Consider the following 22,779-nt stretch of genomic DNA (forward strand, 5'->3'; position numbering starts at 1 on the left):
CTTAAAAATCATTGGTCAGAATGTAATGCAATTTGGTACATAGCACTATCATGGAAAGATCAAGATCTAATTAGATTTTGGTGGATGTGGTCTGCACAATTTACAGTCACTTGTGTAATTAATGAATTTATGCATTCAGCTATATCTCAAAAATTATACCCCTACTAAATTTGATGAAACTCTATTAGGTTTTATATCAATATTGCAAGCACCAATTTTGAGTAGATCCCTGCCATATATTGACATGTAAGTTAAATGAGCATGCCATTCTAGTTAATTATTAGAGCGTTTACATTTTTTTACATTTTATTTAGAGCAAAACTTTTGACTGCACATCTGATATAAATTTATCATGCTTAGGTCTAAAATGTTGTAGGGTATATTGGCATGACATTCTAATTATCAGTTAATTTGCATATTTAATGAATTTATGTTAAAGTAGGCTATCTGCCAATACGTAGTGCATTGATTTTGACTGAACCCATATTATTCAGAACTGTAACACATAGGTTTTTAGTTATTTTGAAAGTTTTTATAAAAAAGAGACTCTTAATACACACTCATTTGCATATTTAATGAATTTCTGTAATTTAGCCTTTTTAGATGGCTTGCCAACCAGAAATCAAATATTATCATGCTACAAGAAACACATTCCACCAAAATGATGAACACAAAAAATCTCATATTGTTTTTTAGTCCCAAATACAATCCAATATGGCTGCCATGCGGCCATTTTGTTACGATTTTTTCATGTACGGAGCCATATCTCAGGCACATCTCAACCAATTTTATTGTAAATTGGTACAAGCACATCAACCTTTGTCATACATATGCACGTCAATTTGTTTCACGATACGATTCAATATGGCAGCATGGGAGCTATGTGAGAGGTCAGAAATCGACAGTCTGCACCCCAATCTGCGCTAGCGCATTTCAATCTGCGCTATTGATCTGCGCTCCCATTCTGCGCTATCAATCTGCGCTCCTATTCTGCGCTATCAAACTGCGCTCCCTTTCTGCGCTACCATTCTGCGCTCTCGAACTCTCAGGGTACAGATCATGGAGTGAGTAGAATTTCAAAGAATATCCAAGGTAAAAGGGACAACATATTACATTATTGTTTTGAAAACTTGTATTTTTGTCCATTACTTTTTCCCCGAACGACTTTGCTCAAACTGTCTAAAGTTAACTTTGTGGTAGATGGTTTGTTGCGTTATATGTGTCCGCACAGTAGGTCAACCTAATGTCCCCAAATAAAAGTACATGGGTGAATGCAAGTGTTTTCACTGGCTAACTAATATTTCTCACTAAGATCTGCTTTACCTCAGTCAGAAAAGATCGGACTGAACAGTTTCCGAGTTTGCCGAATCGGCACAACATCTTGCTGAGACATGCGAAGACCGAATTTGACTGTCGTGTGTGTTTGCAAAAAATATCTTCGCACAGACGTACGCATGAACTGTGTTCAGAAAGGTAGAACACTGTGGGACTAAACTATGGTCACTGAAAAACTAGAATTGTCATTGTGGAACAAAAAAACCAAAATTAAATGTCATCGTTGACGTGTCATTATGTTGAAAATCCAGTTCCAAAAATGACTAATAAGTCACCAAAGTATCGGGAAAGTCAACTGCACAACCTAACCGATCGGGTATTTCCCCATGAAGGAGTGACTTCGCACAATTTTTAAATATTGGTTATTTACTGTCCAGTATCGAAGTTTGACGTCCCATATATTTCTGTTATAGATAGATATATATTTCTGTTATAGATAGATATATATTTCTGTTATAGATAACAGACTTGGAATATATGTTGAGTCCCACATCAATACTAGACGTCACCACAACGACGTACCTTGTATCTGGGCACGCTGGGTCTGCGTTATCGTCGATCATCCGATTTTTATCGGCGATGTTGGGACTCTAATACCGAGACTACACTTGTCACGACAGTTCTAAATTACCATGAGGTATGCCTCTTCTTTTTTAGCTTCATGGTATTACGAATCATCGTCTTTCCACAGTTTGTGGAGGGACAGTGTCAAAAGTTATGACAGAGGGACCGTGATACAAAGTGTAAAAGTTCTTAGAAAATCATATCGATTCGATGTGCAATGATGACCAGATGCTTTTACAGACCCAGCAAGCTAAAGAACTAAATTCGGGACTATCTCTATCAGTTTTAGGCTAATGATCTCACAGCAACAAGCGTTCGTAGGCAAATAAATAACGTCAAAAACTTTTGGGATAGACGCTAGTCGACGTAGTCTTCTTGTGAACGTCCTTGAACCAGAACCGCGACCTTTATTATTGATGCGTTCCCTTGTGAAAGAATTCATAAATGTATCGAAATATACAAATTCACGTGACTGAACTAGTTTCGTGGTTGGTACAATTTAGCTATTCGAGGTTTTGGGGGTCAAAGATAAGCATTACGTAAATGATTCTATGTTTTGTCGAGATGGTGAAACATCGCCTGCTGTACCTTCTGTTCTGAATAGAACCGCCGGTTTCCATGGTGACCATGCGACGTCTGGGCTGTTGCCCGATTTTCCCAGCGGTTTTCTAATACATGTAGTAACTGACTCTCTTGCTCCATTGCTAGTATTGTTGAAAAAGGGGATCAGATGTACGAATCTCTCTTTTATAAAATCCTTGACAAAGACTACCAGCTGTTTTCTTGTATGTACGTTTCACTTCGCAAACGGGCTCAATTTGAAAATTAAAAGCTAAACAACAAGAGTGTAAAACATTTTAGTGGGCACTCTCGCCGTACTACCAGCGGTAGCGAAGATAAATTACATGGCGTCCTTGTATGATTGCCTCGTTACGTCCTGTGCACGCACTGTTGACAGTACAGTAGTCATTTATATGTAATATTTCACGCAGGAACCTGTCTGAAGGGGCTTCGCTACACTTCAGCGAGATTTTTCCAATCATAACTTAGTCAAAGGGGGTCTTTTTAAACCTCCATGTTTTAAAATAAATCAAGTTTGCCTTCAAGTTGCTCTCTATTTTCGAATTGAACGTGCCCTGTCGCGCAACCGTTTTCCTTGATAACAGGTTGTAGCGAGTATTGGTTAAAAGACGTCGAGTGCAACCGCCCAAAACGAAGAGTCATGTTTTGGCTAGAGTTGGATATTTCGTCTTCACATCTGTAGAAAAGTTTGCAGTAATCTCGAACGAATCTATTTAGTTTTCACCACTCAAATTAACTGTTTTATTGGTTTAGTTACTGTAATAGTGATAGTTAGATTGAAAATGAGCTGATAGAGATGCTCGGCTTGTGAAATTATTGAAATTACGGGGACATGCTCGTGAGGGATTGTGACTAGAGAAAGATTTACGGACTGACCATTGTTTACAAGAGCGGAACTTCAATCGCAATGTTTGTGCTTGTTAGTTCAATCGTTCCGTATGAACATGGTTTCAACAATCGAAAGAGAAGGAGCACATACATTTATGAGAGAGTGTGTGTCTATGAAATAATAGTACGTAATTTATTATCTTTGCAGACATGACACCACCTTGCCTTGATTATATCAGGACAGGTTGACGCGGTGACAAGGGAGTACATTGTCGTTTCTGACCTCCTCGCATGATATATTATATAAAACATAAAGCTAGAACGGATGTCATAATTTGTTGATCAATGCCAGCTACGATCATACATGAAAACAAGGGAGCAGCATTGAAAGTACCACAAATGTTATGCAGTTTTAGTCGTGGGTGGTCCTTGTGGACAATTGAAAAAATTATTTACAGCTCGAACCAACCACTGAAGTTGAAATGACTGGTACAAATCAGAGTGTTCCAAGTTCACGGGCATTCACTTCTTGCATGATAGGACTACATGTAAATCGCCTTCATGTTATCACATGCAAATCTTGAAAAATCGCAAACATCTCGAGAAAATATATCTATCATTGTTTTTACTTGTCTTCTGTGATGTGTTATGGCATCAACTTACCTAATCATCACTGTCATAGTATCAGTTTCTTTGACATCACATCTCTCAGATCAGTGATGTCATCTTTATTTGAGAAATTCATTAAATCCTCAATCGGAGTCAAACTCACAAGGTCAGCACACGGTCAGAGACAATATTTATAGTGACAGGCCAGGCATTGTATTGCGTTATGTGAAACAGAAAGACATGATTTACATTTCCCTTTACGATTTTCGCGATTTTGTGCACAATTACTGTGAATTATTTACTTCCTGACCAGTACATTAACAGATAGCCATTGTATCACGTCATCTACAGGTCACCGACCGCACACGAGTGTATTCAGCTAGCTTGACGTCAATGGACGTAACTTGTCAATCATCATCACGGACATTGCGAACAGGCTAACGTCAGAATTGTCGGGCTCAAACGTTACTCTGAACATGAACAGAAATGCTCAATATCGACAGAAAAATCGTAAAAAAGTTTTTAAATAGTGACGGTAACCCAGACCAAAAGTTTGTATCCACTTGCGCTTCCGTAGGCCATCCTACAAACTGGTTCAATCAATGTCGCAAGGTTGCTGCAGTGCTGGTAGCAAGCCCTGCCACTCCCTCTGCTGTGCGTTGTTGGGCTGTCGACTAAATCGTCGTCGACTTGTAGCAAGGTCTACCATAATTTTTTTTTTTTTTTTTTTTTTTTTTTTTTTTTTTTTTATCAGTCCATCATCCAACAGGCGTTAGCCCAATTACAGGATGAGGTAAATAACCCACTAACTCCCCCAATGGAGCACTGAGGAGTAAAGTGCCTTGCTCAGGGGCACAACACCGTGCTGGAGTCTTGAACTCACCATCCTCCGACAGTGAGTCCGTTACTCTGGACCTACTGGGTCTTGAACCGGGTCTCGAACTCACCACCCTCTGACAGTGAATCCGTTACCCTAACCACTGGGCCACGGTGCCTCCTGTTGCAAGCGTACTTGACTTTGCACTTACTACATGTACTTGATCATTTCTCAAGCTTTTTATATGAGAAAGAAAATTCATCGAGCTTTATATGTGATGAGTCAGTGGCGTCTGTACGTCTATATATTTGTGGGTATGTATGTGCGGATGTATGTCCGTCACACACAAAGGCTCCAATACCGCCAAAGCTACCATCTCAGTATTTGGTGTACAGGTAGATGCAGGGGTTGAGATGTGAATTTGTTCAAATGAACACATCAGTGTCAAAAATGTGCAAATGAGGTAAGAAAAAGTGAAATCCTGCAAATGTGCAGGAGTGATGGCATGCCAGTAAGAAACAGGCCAACTCCACTGATCTTGAGTCATTTCCTGTCATTGTTTATGAACTGTTACATATTAACAGACCAGCTGAAACCATAGACAGTAGAGGGGGGAAGACCGTCTTTACTCAAACTAAGAGGGGCTTGTTTCTGCTATGCATGTTGTTAAAGTTGACCTCCAGTACCTAAAGTTTCAGAACTTAATTACTTTTGTCATTCTTGTTTTTCTGGTTTAAATATTTCTTGTTGTTTTTCTGGTTGTACTGTGCAGAAATCATTGTCATAACATCAACATAGAATTTTCCTCCACTGAACAGATAGAAACAACATTTATTGTTGATCATTGGTAACCCATCAACTGATCAAATTTGAGCGACACCGTATAATTGCGGTATTTTTTCACGTACAGAGCCATAACTCAGACAGGTTTCAACTGATTTTATTGAAAGTTGGTACAAGGACATTGACCTATGTCATACATATGCACGTCAATTTGTTTCACGACATGATAAAATATGGCTGCATGCAGGCGGCCATTTTGTTAAAATTTTTTCATGTCCTTAGCCATAACTCAGGCATGTCTCAACCGATTTTATTCAATGTTGGTACAAGGACATTGACCTATGTCATACATATGCACATTGATTTGTTTTGTGATATGATCCAATATGGCTGCCATGCGGCCATTTTGTTATGATTTTTTTCTTGTTGAGAGCCATAAACTCAGGCATATCTCAACCGATTTTATTCAAAGCTGGTACAAGGACATTAACCCATGTCATACATATGGACGTCAATTTGTTTTATGATATGATCTTATATGGCCACATGGCAGCCATTTTGTTTCAATGTTTTCGTGTCCTTAGCCATAACTCAGGCCCGTCTCAACTGATTTTATTCAAACTTGGTACAAGGACATTGACCTATGTCATACATATGCACATTGATTTGTTTTACGATAAGATTGAATATGGCTGCATGGCGGCCATTTGTTATGTTTTTTACATGTCGAGAGCCATAACTCTGGCAAGTCTCAACCAATTTTTTTCAAAGTTGGTACATGGACATTGACTTATGTCATACATGTGCATGTTGATCTTTTAGACTGTATAATTTAAGATCAAATATGGCTGCGTGGCGGGCATTTTGTTACAATTTTTTCATGTACAGAGCCATAACTCAGACATATTTCAACCAGTATCATTCAAAGTTGGTACAAGGACATTGACCTATTTCATATATATGCACATCAATTTGTTTCATGGCATGTAGCAGTATCATGTCAATTAGATAAGTTTCGTAATTAGGCTGATATGTCAAGAAATACTTCATCATATTTCATGAAACTTGGTACAGATGTTAAGCTCACATTGCTTTAACAGTGAAAAAGACATTGATTAGTGTCATTTTAATTAATTTGTAATTGCTTATGTAATGAACTTTCCTAATTAGAGTGATATATCCACAAACACTGCATCAAATTTGATGAAACTCGGTACAGATGTTGATCACATAGTGTTGTAAATACTGCATCAAACTTTATGAAATATGGTACCAGTGATAATCTGTCAGTGTCAGGATAGTATGCATAAATGTTCGACAACATCCTGTCGATGAATTACTAATTGACTCATTTAATGACCTTTTGTAATTAGGATGACGGCCAAATTGGTTTTATGGTTTCACTACCGTGGAACTCATTCTTGGCCATTGAGTGCCATCTGTACCACAGTATTTTTATCACAGACCTAATGAATGAAGAGGACTCTGTCCTCTGAGGACTTGTAATTAAAGTACTCATTAACAAGTGGGGACTGTGTCATCAACGATGACTTGTGGCAGCTATTTTAGCCACTTTTTTCCAGCCATTGAAATGAGCTATCAAAGATTTCCACCTTCTTCATCAACATGTGTCAAAAATGGTTATTCTCTACATAAACACATCGCAGCTATTTCGGCCGTTAGGTCGCTTGTTGTTTAAATATGTTTACTGTCCGTTAAGTGATATTTGTAGTGGTATAGATCAGGATGAAGGGAATGGCCTCTCTGAACTTGTCTTGACAATATTTTAGGTACCACATTATCAACATAGAATTCCTGTAGATTAGGGAATACTGCTTTGCTCCACTCTTCTTCATCGATGGAAATCCGTTCAACATAAATGTCTACACCTTGTGATGTATCAGCAGGGGTTTCACTAAGTTTTGAAACAGGGGGCCATATGAAAATTACAGGGGGCCAAGCCATACCAACCGCCAAGCATGTGGATGTTAGGTTATATGACACGTACCCCCCACCCCCACCCCGGCCCACCAATATGTTATACACAGCTGTTCATCAATCACAAATGGTAAGTTACGTGTATGCATTGCTTTCAGAAATATGTCATTATGATCATCTACAAAGGAATCTGCAGCCAGCCAAAAAACTTTAGCAGCTATTGTAATCTCACTTGTACAATTTAGGATGCAGTTTGCCTCTATAGTTCACCACTGAAAATAGTCATTTCCAATGATCGTTGGTAGAAGAGTATGAAAGTTTCTAGGAATTTTGACTTTGACGTTCTTAGAAAACTAGCCCCCAGTCGCTCGGCATTTCTACTTTATTTAATTGTTTCAAACAATCAGGGACCAACATTAGATAGCCTGGATCACAGTGCCGCTACTTTCAAATCATCAATGGCAGCTGTTGTAAACAAAGAGTTCGTTTTATGTTGAAAGCATGGATCCCGTCGAAAAACCACTCTCAAAAATGCACCGTCTTCAACACAAAAAGCATAGGAGATATGAATTCAGAGATGTACTAGAAACCATCGATGCTGGTTTATTGAATGAATTATTGTGGCTTTTGATGCGGGAAATCTGTCTTCAAACTTAGTGATACATGCAGGCCTATAGCGGCCATGGCCGGCTATTTGATTTCCTAACTTCCTGCATTCCGTGTATGACGACTGTGCTACAGCCTACTTCTAAACATCACAGTCTGCTAAAGTTTACACCTTCAGTTCATTTAGTTTTGATATTTATATGCCCGCAGTGTTAAGACAAGTCAAACGTTAAGCTCCCATCACTTAAACAAAATCATTAAAATCCGAGAACAAACGTCGACTATCAATGTCAGGCAAGGTGTTGTTTACATTTACAGTCCACTGCCATGGATCGCGGTAGAAGAAACATTTCCCGATAAATATTCATTAAATGCCGCATAAGTATCAATATGATCTGAGAAATTGCCATCGGCTGTACCTTTCTGCATCAACCCGTCTGTATTTCTCCATTTCGACCCAACTGAGTCACTAATCCACATCTCATGGCCGACACAATGTTGCATCTGTGAACTGATTTTGTTGCAACTTGGCACAAACACAAAGCACTATGACCAACATATCCACATCAATATATTTTACAATACGATCCAAAATAGCCAAGCTGACAGGCAGCCATCCTTTGCAATTTTTAGCTCCGCTGACATCGACACGCAGCTTTACAGATAGCTGATGGTCTGTCACCGTCCGTCCATACGTCATCCGTCAACAATTGCCACCTTCTTCTCTGAAACTGCTGATCATATTGCTTTCACCTTTGATATGAAAGACCGTAGGGGCAACCACAGCTACATTTGTTGAAATTGTCACGAAATTTGCATATTTGTAATTTTGGAGCAATTTTCGCTATGTTTGGTCAAAAGGTCTTCTACTCTGGACAGGCTGGTCCAATTGCTTTGAAAATTGATAGGCAGGTTAATTGGGATACCCACAGTCAGATTTGTTAAAATTGTGGTGCATTTTGCATGTCAATATTTTTGTGGCAATTTTTGCTCTTTTTGATCAAAAAGCCATCTTCGCTGATCTGATGGCTTTCAAATATAATATGCAGATCCCTAGCGGTGACTTTCATCAAATTTGTTCAAATTGTGTTGAAATTTGCATATCTGTATTTATGGGGCAATAAAAATTTATCACGATTGTTTCTCTGATGTTTAGCTGGTCTTGGGTCAATCTGTCTGGGTTTTGGATTTCTTTTGATGGGTTTTCTGGAATCATGTTTCAGGAACACTGCTTCACTTATTGGTAACTTTGAGATTTTCCTGTGTCTGGCTGGTATATGCCATTTCTGTGGTAGTGATGTGCAGGACGGTTTGCTTACAATGTTATTGTTCAGTGTAAAGGTATATAGAAATGCTGCTACATGATAACAAATCCCAGATAAGCCAACAGGACAGGAACATTTAGCAGAATGAATCTGCATGGTGGACCATTGAATGGATATAAATGAAGTGTAATTCATACTTTTCCTCATTGACGATAACACAGTTGCTTTAACGATGTGACTCAGGTTCGAAGGTCAATTTTAGCAATTTTTTTTTTATTTCAAATTTCGAACCACTGACACGTGGCCTTTCTTTTGGGGAAAGGTGTTGGGTCACATCGTACCGGGAAATTCCTGAAATATTACTAAAATGGCAAACTATTAGCTACACCGCGTGCCATTATTTCCCTTTTGTCTTAACGGTCGCGGATTACCGACCACGATATCTTTGATAAACATGCAGAGATTATGTATAGGCTTGGCGGTATGGTGCACATGCGCTATCTTCAACGTTATGCTCAGCATTTTGAACTCTGCATGTATCGGTACGGCAAACACGTCGAGCAGACCAAAGCCGGCGCTCGCGCTCAGTACCGTCGAAAAAGCAAGCGAGGTCCACAAAAGCGGACCTGAAAAAGACGGCAACGTGCGCAAAGGTCGATTTTAATGTACAAAAACAGTCCGACTTTGGCTCATACTCCCTGCAATAACCAATCAAGAATGAAGTGAAGAGTCAGATTTGGCCGAGGACACAGACGTTCACGGAGACGTGCTTAGTTCAACAACTATGAGAGTATTTGACACGCTAGCTTTTCGAACATATTAGGCTATGCTGATTACATACCCGAGTCCAAAAATTAGCCTGAGCGAGATGAAACTTCTGTTAGTTGCGATAATTTTATCACTTGCTGTACATGCTTGGTGTTAGTATCGTGTTCTTTTATATTTTTAAACTCGAAGTTTCATCTTTCTATTGTGCAGCCTTTCCGTGTCTGCTGAGAAACCTTGAACAACACCGTACCCGACAACGCGCGACATTTATGTCATTGAGTTTCCCAAGCGAGTGCATCAGTTCATACACACATGATGCAGATTCACAAGAGCAAGTTCATCGATCTGCTAATTTTTCGAAACGAAATGCAAATATTTTTTAATTCCATGCCTTTTCTTTCTTTAAATATAACCCAAAAATTAAATTACGTCAAACGTGGATTTCGAGGTTCACAAATGATTCTTGTGTACGTGTAGTCTGACCTTATCTATTACCCACAGACTCCACAGCTGCTAGCTGGACCTCAACACTGAACGTAAAACAAACTCGGCTCAACTTCTAGAATTGCCGAAACTAGCAATTTTGGCTATATTAGGTCAGTCATCAAAAGTTTGGTTAAAAGTAAAAATCTCCGAAATAATTATTTGTGTGCTGGTATTGCGCAAGTCGAGTGACTCCACTGTAGACTAGTCGATACTCTGTCTCTCGGAACACGCTGTCGATGACAGCCTGCACTGTTCTACGCTAAGGCGTGATTATTATTAGTTTGATAAAATCGGTACAAGAACATATATAAATAAAGTTTGAAAAAATTAAGAGTCAATCTCTCCCGTCGTAACGAAGGGCGACAAGTTTGCAGTGCGGTGCAAAAGCTAAGAAATACAACAGACATTTTATGTTGTCAAGAGTTACATGTGTTCGTCTCATCTTGAGGTAGGAAAACTAGCAACTGACGTCCCGTTCGCACAGTGTCGGCGCTAACATGACTTGACAATCATTTTTCACAAAGAACATGCATAAATTGCCGATCGCGAGACAGGAAGTAGACAACTTGAGTCAAGAACAAGTGAATGCCCGACGCGATCGCGCGACAACAGCACACAGGTCTCGATCGGATAGACTTTTTTACACAAGTTTCGACGTCTCAGTTCGTCTTGACTGTGAACACTGGTAACCAGATTGTAACCGTTGAGACAACAGTACACAGTTAATCTACTAGTTAAACGTAAATCGCTAATTACCCCTCTGTGTTTGTTGTGTAAATACCACCCACTGCTGGCACTAAGCATTTGCCAGTTCTGTGTATAATTTCTTTCTATTTTCACACGATCTCCAATGCCAAACATGTTCCAAGTCCCAAAACTGACGCTAAATATTTCAACTTAGTCCTGGTGTAATAAAATTCGCAGAAAATAGTGCGCGAGTCGGACTTCTTGGCAACAATGTGTGACGCATAGGTCGTTTACACAAATCGTCGTTTTTCGCAGTGTGTACATTATTCAAATAAGTATAAGTCTGCGGCACCTGGACAGATTAGCCTGATTTTTCACCTGTGGACAGTGAATGAATATATCTGAAAGACCTTGTCTCAGATTTCCGATAAAAGGCCTGGAAGTGAAGATATCCTGACAAACGTGAACAAAGGCCGATAATTTATGCAAAAAACGTCAAGTTGACACTTTGAAGGCGCATTGTGCAAAAACAAAAGCAAAATTCAAAAATCCGGGACACGGTTTTTTGCCCAGTATACTCAGCCATCGATTGCCGTAAACAGATCACCAAGGCCGATTGGAGATTTGTACTTACACTTTTTTGAGTAAAAAAACTAAAAAACACGTGTTTTTGAGTAAAACAGCCGTATGCGCACTGTGTTTGAAAAACTAACAAATTTTCTGAACTCTTCGGTGACCGAGCAGATAAAAAAAGTACCAATTGTCGGGTGTGTGACTACTTCTTCTTTGTGAAAATGAGCATTGAAAATAAGTGACAATGAACCTGAGTCGCTACCTTAAGGTAGATGAATGGACTGTTGTCAGACATGTGATGGCATTTGACTGAAGTGACATGACCAGCACAGTACATCCTGTACACTTTGCAGAACAGTTTGTCACATCCCTTGGCCTTCTCTTGCAGGTGAGGTTGGTTTACCAGAAAATGCTACATTTTACTCTGTGGGAATCTGTTTAAAGAAAAGAATAACTATGGTATTATTTGCCTAATAGTATGTAAATGTGCAGTATTAAATTTTCCCTTGGAATCTTTACAACAGAATTGTAATTAATATGTAATTCATTTTGAATTTTGAAATATTTAGAATCATCAGTATTGATAATAAAATTATGACAGTCTCATCACTATATTGATGAGTTGTGTTATATGTTGCATTCTTATCCATTTGAAAATGGTCGGTTGTCTACACACATCATATTTATCAATAAATTTGTTCTACAGTGTTGGTGGACAAGCCAATCCCCTGTTTTCTTCTTTCTAATGTTACTTCTGCCATCTGGATCTGTGATGTATTTGTCCAGCTCATCACTGATATAGTCTCTCACCCTACTCTTTGGGAGAAAAATTGCGATTACTGAATGAAATTTCTAAGATTTGTATTTAAAAAATATTAAAACTTTAAGTCACAGTATTAAGTTTTAAAGTTGTTCTTTGAAAGGTTTCCATGAAAAGAGAAAGTCTTGTTTGACATAATACAAAGATGCATCAACAGCTTAACAAGTAAGTATAGGTTATCGCATGAGTAACGGTGCGTTTACGGTTGTTATCACCACACTTTTGGTCATCAGTTTGTAAAAGTCACGAGGCCGCAGGCCTCGTGACTTTTACAAACTGATGACCAAAAGTGTGGTGATAACAACCGTAAACGTACCGTTACGAGTTGTGATAACCGACTTATACCACAACAAACACACAAATTTGGCCAGAATTGCGACGGTTGCCTTTGCTATCATTTCGAATGTCACTTGAATGGCGACCGTTCATTTACATGTGAATTAGAACCAAGTACTGAACAGAGCACCTGTGTGGAAGGGAACTGTTTTCTGATTGGTTCTTTTATACAGGCTTCCTTTTGATTTTTATTCTAATCGTCCCTGGAAAGCGCAGGTGCTGAATGGGCTACTTTTATTGGCTTATTTGAGTTTCAATTGCTAAGAGATTCATGTGATTGGCTCAAATCAATTAATTGTTCATGAAGTTCTCACCACGTGCACTGCCCTCGCCAAAGTTCTCTGTTTCTACTTGGCTCCTGGAGTGTAGACATGGACGCTGCTCAATATTACGATATTTCCCACTATGACAGCGATATTGAACGTTTTGTGTCACAATATGATAAAGCAGATACCAAACCAACGAGGAAATAGCGGAGGACGCAGCATTCACCCTCACAAAAACACAAGAGCGATCACGTTTTGCAGCTCCAGTCGGCACGGAAGATGTTGCTAAAATTCAACGTTCACGTGTACCGGAGAACACGAGGAGAGCAACCAACTGGGATGTTACAGTCTGTGTTCGGATGAGGAATGAACGTATCAGTAAATCAGGCTGAGGAAGTAGTGAAGTGTTCACTTTTGTACCTGCACTATCGTATGATATAGGAGCGAGGGAACTCAATTCTGGCTTTGTCGTTTCGTTGTTGAAGTTCATCGAGTGGATGGGACAGAATATCCTTCGAAAAGTTTGAGAGCTTTGTATCGTAGCATTCAGCGGTATTTGCTTGACGAATGTTGTCGCCGAGACTTGAATTTTATTAACACCAATACGCACATTTTTCCGAATTTCCACTATACAATTGACGGAATCATGAAAGACATTGATATGGGGTGAGAACACCGCCAAAATTATCTTGAAATCTTTATTTAAACTTATCTCATCATTATTATTCCATTATTTGGTGATTTGGTCATTTTTACGTTATTATTTGGTCTTTATTATGCGATTATTTGGTGATTATTATGACATTATCTTGACATTATTACAAATTTATTATGTTAATTCGGTTCTTTTTCAATTATTCGGCATTGATATCTTGATTTGGAACTTATTTCATCATTATTATTCCATTATTTGGTGATTTGGTCATTTTTATGTCATTATTTGGTCTTTATTATGCGATTATTTAGTGATTATTACGACATTACCTTGACATTATTATGAATTTATTATGTTAATTTGGTTCTTTTGCCATTATTCGGCATTGATATCTTGATTTGGAACTTATTTCATCATTATTTTGCCATTATTAGGTGATTTGGTCATTTTTATGTCATTATTTGGTCTTTATTACGCGATTATTTGGTCATGATTACGACATTATCTTGATATTATCTTGACATTATTATGAATTTATTATGTTAATTCGGTTCTTTTGCTATTATTTAGTATTTATGTCTTGATTTGGAACTTATCTCATCATTATTATTTCATTATTTGGTGTTTGGGTCATTTTTGTGTCATTACTAGCCATTATTATGCGATTATTTGGTCATGATTACGACATTATTATGACATTAGCTTGGCTTTCAATTATTTGACCTACTTTATTATCTGAACTCATTATTTGACCTGCATTTGAACCCTACCCAGAAATCATTGCACATCACAATGGCGGCTGTGATTTGGTCGGTCTCCTCGGATAGAGAGAGGAAAGCCGGCTTTGTGTAAGTTTTAAAGCGCAGCTCAGCATATCGCGTATCTAGAATAGTTGGGCGTGCTCGAAAACAGAGGTCGACCACGATTTCGGATTAAAAATCGATTGTTTTCGGCTGCGGAACTGGGCGCTCCATACTGGAAGCCAGCGGGCTGTCGACAGCCCCAGCCCTGCCACGTAGACTCTCGTAGAGCCACTAGCACCATCGTAGTTGATAGCGCTTTTAGTGTTGTAGAAAAGGGCACTAAAAACGCTATCAACTACGGTGGTGCCTGTGCGTAGAGCTAAAAGGTGTTATTAATACCCGAACTCTATCATATAAATCGGCCCGACACGGTTTACATCATAGGGCACAGCAATGGTTTGGGCCTCGACCTCCACGCCTATCTGCCTGAGTCTATGAAACCCATGGCTATACGTAGCTGTGGGTCGATCCACTGTGGTGTTTTCTGACCGGATTCCTGCCTTTTAAACTTTAGGCTGGTTTTGACTTTTACGATTTTGTGGTGGCGGGGTTAAAATAGTAGAAGTCAAAACCAGCCCGTAAAAGGCAGCAATCCCGTCTCAGCTATGGACCCACAGCTAGGCTATACGCATCGAGGCAGCATTTTTAAGCTTACTCAATTTTAATAGTAGAGCCGTCTTTTTAAAATTGTGTCCTAAACATTGTGTTTAGAAAACTTCAATGTGATTCCGAACGATTCCTTTTTTGAAGAAAACGTCGAACCTTTGTAATTGAAATATATAAACCATGATTTATCAATGTGATATATATATTATGCTAAATTACAATAGGCCTAAATCATTTATAGGTGATTAGAATGGCATGATGTAGGCCTAGGCCTAAACAGGGCGGAACTTTCCGATTTCCACTGTACCCGATTATCAGAACTTACTTTTAATTTTCTTGGTATAGTTCTGAACGTTTTAAAAGAAATCCATTTCTCATAACTGGCTTCACCAAATGTAGAAATTATTGCGGTTTGGATTTGAGTTGGGCCGGTGATCGTATATCTTTCATTTGTACTTGAGTACAACGCGTCTCTATACATGCTATAGCCGAGATATTGAGATGTAAGGTTTTGAAATCATTTTTCTAGACGATGTTATATGTAAAATTAAATAAATTTAACAAACAGGAATGATATCGTACAATATTTGACAAACAATTTATATGGACAGAGTCGGTTGCAAAAATGTCAACAATAAGCAGGGAGGAAATTTTAATTCCCGTGAGTATTTCAATATAAAACTTCCAAAAGGTAAAATATATTCGTACATTTCCAAGAATTTTCCATAACTGATGCATCTTTGAAGTTACGGTTACAGGTAATATTTAATTTCTTCCTATATGCCCGTGGTATAAAAATTGAGTGTGTTTCAAGACCTCGCATACCGTCCTTCCCGACATGTTATTTTCAAAAATACTCCTTGCAGTAAATGTTTATTTGTTTTAATAATTGCCAATGTCATGATACTGTACAAGACACGGCACAACAGCTATGTGTATGGCGATGCTTCAGTGTATGCAGTATGTTTTATTTGCCTAATCAACACAGCAAAAAATACGTACAACTTGCAGCTTGAGGAAACAGCGACTGCATGTTCGGCCGTGTGGACTTGATAAAAACAATTGTTTTCGCTATTAATATCGCGCTCTGCGGAAGAAAAACAACATCGCACAATCGAAAGGGAAAACAAAAGAAAGAATCAAAATCGTGCATACGGAGACAATACAGTTTTAAAGGTTGGAGTCCTCACAACGAATCAACATACTTCTTTACGGGGGAAAAGTCATAAAGTTTCATGACAAACAACGCAATAAAAAGTCGTTAGGTTAGCGACCGTGCCCCTATGAGTTTACGATAAAAATAACATATGTTCGAGAATAGTTCCTGACAAACAAAAATGTAATGTGGCATACGTATGATAAGACATCTTCATTGAACGAATATTTCCTTGATACTTATCACCGGCTTTTCAGACTGTAGCATACAGATGCAACTCTAACTGGCCTTAAAATAAGATAAAAGAAAAGTAGGCCCTATTGCTTTCTCATTTTTTTTCATAATTCTCATCTGGACTCATCTGGATGAGAAGGCTTCAATAATAGCACGAATATGTTTAAAATGTAATCTTAACCACATAAAGGGACTGTGGCTTAACCTTAACTGTGACTAAGGCAAATAGCCATCAAAGTCAGAACTACTTTCCACAATGTTAAATGTCGGACATTTACTTTCTGGTATTGAAGTTTGACGTCAAACATATTTCCGTCATACACAATCTATATATCGGGTCTAATATCGGTACTAGACGACACAAAAATGACTTGCCGTCTGTCGCAGCACGCCGGGTTTGAGAAATTGCCGATATTTTACTTCAAGCTGATACATATCGGCGATTTTGGGACTCTAAATTATAGTAATCGACACTGGGCATTCTAGAATGACTTGCCTTGCGTCTCAACACGGCGGATCTGTGAAATCACATATATTTACTCGATATTTATCGGCGATTGGGACCATATGGTCACTAGAATGACTTGCCTTGTGTCTTAGGCACGTCAGATCTATGTAAAATCTCCTATGTTTATCGGCGATTCCGTACAAATGTCCGATATATATGTCAGAGATTTGCCACCTCACAGATCTTGCAAAACCCGCCCGGCAAACCCGATTTCCTCAATATGGCTCTAACTTCGATACTTAACGATACTATACTTGTCAAATCGTGGGCAAATAATTGATGTTTATCTGGGAGATCACTATGTGTAAAAACTGGTCCAGTGGTCTAGCCAAGCCCGACTTCCGTAATCCGAATCTGACTTAAATTAAACGATACTTGTCTAAAACAGTGGGTAAATATCCAACATCGGAGATTTCACCATCTCACATATCTGACCATAAAACGTAGTTTTTCTCGGGGGTCCACGATCTGACCAAACAATTCTAATTTCGATACTGTGTCGTCCAAAAAGTCCAATGTTGCAGTGTCCTCGAAATTCAGTTTACCGCGACACATGCAACACGGTCGATGCGCTATAAAACAATTACGCTATTATGACCACAAGGAGATCTTGAACCTAACAAATGAAATGCTTTACAAATCAGGATATTGCATAGCGCCACTCATTACTTTGGCGATAAAACGTGAGGTGGGCCTAGGCCTAAGGTCTTTGGCTTTGACGTCGTGCCGATCAGTCTGTTAACTTTTATTTGCGAATCGCGTTTCGCAAATCTCTTGAAAGAATAAATTTCGTATCTTTGAATAATTTTGTCGGGTATTTAGCTTAGCAAAACATTTTGGTAAACATCTGTACATACAGGAAAAGTTTAACGTTACTGTCCCTCGTCTTTAGGAACAGCAGGACATCTGTCAAGTGTTACTGGTCCGGCATGAAAACAGCTGGTCTTAGGCCACAGGGTACGTGAATTTCACACGCTGGCTATGCGTGGCAGGTTGGGTGTAACCTCGCTCTGCATGGCAGGGCTGTGTGTTACCGGCGTTATACGGCCTGCCTAATGTGGTGGGAGGCCGTATAACGCCGGTAACACACCGCCCTGCTACGCAGAGAGCTAGGTGTAACCACAGTCCCTCTACTCTGGGGATGGAGGGACTGTAACTGCCTAGCTATGGAGACATGCCACCGTCGGCTACCCCCACCACAGCCCAGTTCCGCCGCCGAAAACAATCGATTTTTAATCCGAAATCATGGTCGACCTCTGTTTTCAAGCACGCCCAACTATTCTAGATACGCGATATGCTGAGCCGCGCTTTAAAACTTACGCAAAGCCCGGTTTTTTCTCTCTGTCCGAGGAGACCGACCAAATCACAGCCGCCATTGTGATGTGCAATGATTTCTGGGTAGGGTTCAAATGCAGGTCAAATAATGAGTTCAGATAATAAAGTAGGTCAAATAATTGAAAGCCAAGCTAATGTCATAATAATGTCGTAATCATGACCAAATAATCGCATAATAATGGCTAGTAATGACACAAAAATGACCCAATCACCAAATAATGAAATAATAATGATGAGATAAGTTCCAAATCAAGACATAAATACTAAATAATAGCAAAACAACCGAATAAACATAATAAATTCATAATAATGTCAAGATAATATCAAGATAATGTCGTAATCATGACCAAATAATCGCGTAATAAAGACCAAATAATGACATAAAATGACCAAATCACCTAATAATGGCAAAATAATGATGAAATAAGTTCCAAATCAAGACATCAATGCCGAATAATGGCAAAAGAACCAAATTAACATAATAAATTCATAATAATGTCAAGGTAATGTCGTAATAATCACCAAATAATCGCATAATAAAGACCAAATAATGACATAAAAATGACCAAATCACCAAATAATGGCATAATAATGATGAAATAAGTTCCAAATCAAGACATCAATGCCGAATAATTGAAAAAGAACCGAATTAACATAATAAATTCATAATAATGTCAAGGTAATGTCGTAATAATCACCAAATAATCGCATAATAAAGACCAAATAATGACGTAAAAATGACCAAATCACCAAATAATGGCAAAATAATGATGAAATAAGTTCCAAATCAAGACATCAATGCCGAATAATGGCAAAATAACCGAATTAACATAATAAATTCATAATAATGTCAAGATAATATCAAAATAATGTCATAATCATGACCAAATAATCGAAAAATAAAGACAAAATAATGACATAAAAATGACCAAATCACCAAGTAATGGCATAATAATTGTGAAATAAGTTCCAAATCAAGACATCAATGCCAAATAATGTCACAACAACCGAATTACCAAATAGGTTCGTTATTATATCAAAATAATATCCAAATAATGATCAAATAATTGCATAATAATGGCACAATATTTACATAATTATCACAAAATCACCAAAATAAATGGAATAATAATGATAAGATAAGTTTAAATAAATATTTCAAGATAATTTTGGCGGTGTTCTCACCCCATACATTGATAGACGTGGTATCGGGGTTTACAAAAAACAAGCACAGCCGTTCAGACGAGAAGGAGAATGTAAGTTGTTGGAGAAAGTTTTCTTAGTCAATTCTGCCAAGTTGCGCTGTATATTTCTACGAGTATAAAGAAATCTACAAGTTGTTCACATTGAACATTGGTCGAAAAAGATGAATTTCCGATTTAGTCAGTGTTTGTCAATTATATACCTTTCAAAATTACATGGCTTTTTGTGTTCATTGTATATGCGTATGAATGGTTGGAATCCTGAATTTTCAGGTGGTTTCTACTTGTATGCAGATTTTGTTATCAGCCACCCTTTCTTTCATATGTTGATAAGTTATCACCCCTCCTTTATTGATGTGTTAATTATCGCTATTCATAAAAGTGTTGTGATATCTTATCAACAAATGAAAAAGTGTGGCCGATAATATAATCTGCATAAATACAATAGGAACCGTGTGAGTTTATGAGAATAATTGCACTGCAAGAACAATAGGTCACATGACCTAGAGTGGTATAAATAAGGGATTATTACTACCCTTCTTAAAATAGAGCATACTTTCACACCCAAAATGTCAGTTGTTACGTTAATACTGCATTTCCTGTGGTTGAACATCACATTCCATGGTTTTTAACATGGAGGTCTGGTACCTCCATGGTTTTTAAAGGGTCTCAGTACATATATCTGGAGAGCATTAACTTTGAGAACTCTACACTTTTATTTCTCTCCCAGTGCCTTATACATATATCGATCTTTGTAACCCCTAGTATGGTTTGCATATTACAAGTGAATGCCCACATGTGGTTGTCAGAGACTGCTATCAATGTGCATGTCACCACTGCATTAGAACTTTTTGGAAAGAAAACTCATTGCAACAGGCAGAAAACTGAGTAAATTAATCAACTTAAAAGGCATTTTTATGCAGTTTGCACAAAACCAGTTGGCTGTGAATGCATGGTACTTCAACTTGGAAGTAAACAACATTCATGCAGTGTTGGAAACTGGCCAAAATATTTGCCAGACATCAGGACTGGTAACTTTCAAAACTTGCCTGTCCTGCCAGAAAGTTGCCTGTCCTGAATTTTTGGCAAATCCATTCATTCAAAAAAACACAAAACCATTATGTACTTCAAACTGTAAACAACTTTATTTTCAACATGAGTATTAACTGTGATCTTACAAACAAAAGTGTTCTGAATTCCACTGTTTGAAATGAATTCTAATCCGGACTTGAATACAAAATTTCTACAATAACAATGCTCATAACACTCTGATACATTGTGTTGATAACCGAGTACTGGACATTTCATCATGGAACTGTGCATGGTCTTTTTGATGAAATCAGTGTTGACATGAGTCAAGCACAGATTACATCAAGTCAGTGTCACTACCAACATCACTTTCCAGGAGATCAGAAAAGTCTGATTCATAATCAGAGTCCAGTCCCTGTCCTGCTACAAATGACTGTGTATCTGCTACAGCTGATCGATGATGAGATTACTGGGTATGCCGTATGGGCAACTATGGAGAGCCCGACACACGGACGTGGAAGTACAATTTTCCTCCCGTCCGACTGAAAAGTTACCCGTCTCGGATGGGAGGATGGGCGGTAATTTCCAACGCTGATTCATGACAGATCAAGGATCGTGCGTGCTTGAAACAAATATATACTCACCTTTTCACCAGTTCTGGCCTACCAGAAATGGAAGCACCTCTTCTACATGACAGCCAATGTCTAAGTTCGACTACTGTAGCTTCCAAAGGATCATTGTAAATAAGCTTTGCTCCAGGAACATTGTCTTCTTGTAAGATGATAGCATTATCAATCGTCGCCATGTCTGTGTTTATAAGTATGTCTGTGTTTATGTAGACTTTACCCCTAGTGCTGGAAATGTTCCCCAGAGGGCGCTAAATCAGAGCTTCCGGTTTACCTCAAAAAAGGGCCTAGTTTGTGTCTTTCCAGACGTACACTGTCATAGCGCCATCTTGAAATATTGAGAAACTACCACGTGGCCATCGCTCTTCGTCGTCAGCATCAGGCGGTACAACATGTGGATCATAGTTCTCAGCATTTTTATTTCATCGGTGTTCATCTTGCAGGTTCCAGTAGCAGCATAGGGGTTGCCTACATGTCCGTCCCTAGGGGTGGGTAGGTGTTTTGTTGTATTGCAAATAAAGGTTTATTGTACCAACCTTTGGTGTTTTGTCTTAACTTAGCAGTGCCCTTGACAATCTTTTGTAAACGTTTTATCCCCATGTGCTGCATCTATTATCTGAATAGTTTGATCACCTATAATGAGCCAAAGCAAGCAAGGGTAAATTACTAATCTTGATACATTGAAGTAGCATTAATTTTTTTTTTACATGATCCTTTGTACATTATTTTTTCCCAACTCTCCCAACTTTTCTTTTTGTCAAGCTTTCTCTGGCTGATTTTTTATTGACATTGGCTAATGTATGTAGGATCTGCTTGTCCCTTTGCTATAAAAGTTGATATGCATGTTTCTAAAGTTGACCCCAGTACTTAAGTTGCAGACCATATTTGCTTTTGTCATTCTTGTTTTCCTGGTTGTACTGTGTAGAAATCATTGTAATAGCATCAAGGTAGAATTTTGCTGCACTGAACAGATAGAAACAACATTCATTGTTGATCTTTGGTACCAATAGTAGCTATGTACCAATTCCAATAAAATGTGAGCAACACTGTATTGATAGCGGTATTTTGTATTTTGGGGCAAGTTTTGCCATTTTTGGTCAAAAAACTTGTTTCTCAAAAATGACTCGTCAATTAAGAGTGATATTTGGTATATAGCTTCCTAGGGGTTATCTTAATAAGATATATTGAAATTATGATGAAATCTACAATTTTGTATTTATGGGGCAATTTTTGCCCTTTTGGTCAAAATTTTTTTATTTCTCAAAAATTACTCCTGTGATAACTTTGATATTCGGTAGACAAATTCTTACAGATGATCTTAATGTGATATGTTAAAATTATGATGACATCTTCAATTGTGTA

General features: G+C 38.3%; 1 protein-coding gene across 6 annotated transcripts in view; it reads left to right on the forward strand.

Moving 5' to 3' along the window:
• The window catches only part of LOC139139392 (general transcription factor 3C polypeptide 3-like), a 500,706-nt gene that overhangs the window by 190,135 nt on the left and 287,792 nt on the right, over positions 1-22,779 (forward strand). The window lies entirely within an intron of this gene.

Source organism: Ptychodera flava, chromosome 8 (genome assembly GCF_041260155.1).
Source record: "Ptychodera flava strain L36383 chromosome 8, AS_Pfla_20210202, whole genome shotgun sequence".
Classification (NCBI taxonomy): Eukaryota; Metazoa; Hemichordata; class Enteropneusta; family Ptychoderidae; genus Ptychodera; species Ptychodera flava.